The 2,500-nt window shown below is 48.0% G+C and overlaps 1 protein-coding gene across 2 annotated transcripts in view; it reads left to right on the top strand.

Annotated features, from left to right (window-relative positions):
* nherf1b (NHERF family PDZ scaffold protein 1b) overlaps positions 1–2,500 on the top strand; it is a 53,868-nt gene that overhangs the window by 15,215 nt on the left and 36,153 nt on the right. The window lies entirely within an intron of this gene.

The raw sequence follows: 2,500 nt of genomic DNA, 5'->3' as shown, positions 1-2,500 counted from the left end.
ATAACACATCACAAACTCAAAGGACAAAGTGCATATTAAATAAATATGCCTTAAGACCCCTCTTAAAAGATCCAAAGCTGTTGCTGGAACGGAGAGCACTGGGTAACTCATTCCACCAACACGGAACCACTGAAGAATAGGATCTACAATTTGACCTAGCATGTATGGTTGGTCGACATAACAGACGCTCCTCAGAAGATCGCAATGGGCGGTTGGGAATGTACATCGTGATTAAAGAACTGAAGTAGCTGGGAGCAGATCCAGTCAGTGTCCTATAGGCCAGAGTGAGAGATTTAAATTTAATTCTGGCTACTATAGGGAGCCAGTGGAGAGTAACTAGGAGAGGGGTTACATGTGTCCTCTTTGGCTGATTGAAGACCAGTCGTGCTGCAGCATTCTGAATCAACTGTAGTGGTCTTAAAACACAAGCAGGTAGGCCAGCTAACAGAGAATTACAGTAGTCCAGCTTGGAGATAACCATTGCCTGTACAAGAAGCTGAGTGGAATCTTGTGTCAGATAAGGTCTGATCTTCCTAATGTTGTACAGGGTATACCGACATGACTTTGCAATTGAGGCAACATGCTCAGAGAAAGTAAGTTGGTCATCAATTATGACACCCAAGTTACGTGCCGATCTGGTTGGAGTCAGTGAGGATGAATCAAGCTGGATATTGATCTGTTGGGGAATAGCTGTTTTTGCTGGAAACACCAAGAGCTCAGTTTTGGAAAGATTAAGCTGAAGGTGCTGATCCTTCATCCAGATTGAAATGTCCTTCAGGCATGCAGAGATCCGATGGGAAACACTAGAGTCCTCAGGTGGGAAGGATAGGAAAAGTTGAGTGTCGTCCGCATAGCAATGATATTCAAATCCATGAGAGCGAATAATCCCACCTAAAGAAGTGGTGTAAATAGAGAAAAGGAGGGGCCCTAATACTGATCCTTGGGGGACTCCTGTAGTGAGGTCATGAGACTTTGATATCTGTCCCTGCCAAGACACGCTAAAAGAACGCCCTTTAAGGTAAGACTTGAACCAGTCAAGAGCTTTCCCAGAAATTCCCAGTAACATAGCAACAATAAACACTTGACCAAAGCGCCGGGAGAAGGAGGAGAATATTTGACTGTAAAAAACACGATTGGTGGACACAGCACCTAAAGTTGTCCTCGTCTCTTGTTTCCTGTATTTTAACCTCCTGCCTGGCCAAATACGTCATCAGTCACACACCCCTAATAGCGGGGTTGACCTGTTCCTTTCACACTGAGCCCGCCTCGGCAATAATACTACCCCCCGAGACGGGTTCAATTGCCGAGGCAGGTTGAATCCCCTCCCCGTGTCGGTCAGTGTGAAAGGAACAGCCTTAACGTTAAATTCGGCTGATTTAGTGTTATATTTGGTCAGTGTGAAAGGAACAGCCTTAACGTTAAATTCGGCTGATTTAGTGTTATATTTGGTCAGTGTGAAAGGAACAGCCTTAACGTTACATTCGGCTGATTTAGCGTTATATTCGGTCAGTGTGAAAGGAACAGCCTTAACGTTACATTCGGCTGATTTAGCGTTATATTCGGTCAGTGTGAAAGGAACAGCCTTAACGTTAAATTCAGCTGATTTAGCGTTATATTCGGTCAGTGTGAAAGGAACAGCCTTAACGTTAAATTCGGCTGATTTAGCGTTATATTCGGTCAGTGTGAAAGGGGCTAGAGAGAGAGAGAGAGAGAGAGGGAGGGAGAGGAGGAGGGAGAGAGAGAGGGAGGGAGAGGAGGAGGGAGAGAGAGAGAGAGAGGGAGGGAGAGGAGGAGGGAGAGAGAGAGAGAGGGAGGGAGAGGAGGAGGGAGAGAGAGAGAGAGAGGGAGGGAGAGGAGGAGGGAGAGAGAGAGAGAGAGGGAGGGAGAGGAGGAGGGAGAGAGAGAGGGAGGGAGGGAGGCGGCAGAGTGGTGTATATGTGTGTGAGTGAGGGAAGGAGAGAGAGAGAGAGTGTATAGTGTGTTTGTGAGAGGGAGGGAGGGAGGGAGAGAGAGAGAGAGTGTATAGTGTGTTTGTGAGAGGGAGGGAGGGAGGGAGGGAGAGAGAGAGAGAGTGTATAGTGTGTTTGTGAGAGAGAGGGAGGGAGGGAGAGAGAGTGTATAGTGTGTTTGTGAGAGAGAGGGAGGGAGGGAGGGAGAGACAGATAGAGTGTGTGTGTGAGAGAGAGAGAGAAGGGGAACAGCAGGAGGTAGAGACTGTGTACAGTGAGAGAGAGAGAGAGAGGGAAGGGAAGGAGGGAGGGAGAGAATGAGAGGGAGGGAGAGAGAGAGGAGCATGTAGTGTTTGGTGTGAGCGTGTGTGAGAGAAGAGGAAGAGGGAGGGGGAGGGAGAGAGCGAGGGAATGAGAGAGAGAGAGAGGAGTGTGTTCGTATCGAGAGAGAGGAGGAAGAGAAGGAGGGAATGAGAGAGAGAGGAGTGTGTTCGTATTGAGAGAGAGGAGGAAGAGAAGGAGGGAATGAGAGAGAGAGAGGAGTGTGTTCG

This window comes from Sardina pilchardus, chromosome 22 (assembly GCF_963854185.1).
Source record: "Sardina pilchardus chromosome 22, fSarPil1.1, whole genome shotgun sequence".
In the NCBI taxonomy this organism is placed as follows: domain Eukaryota; kingdom Metazoa; phylum Chordata; class Actinopteri; order Clupeiformes; family Clupeidae; genus Sardina; species Sardina pilchardus.
The sequence above is the reverse complement of the archived record's forward strand: the minus strand, read 5'-3'. Positions and strand labels throughout refer to the sequence as shown.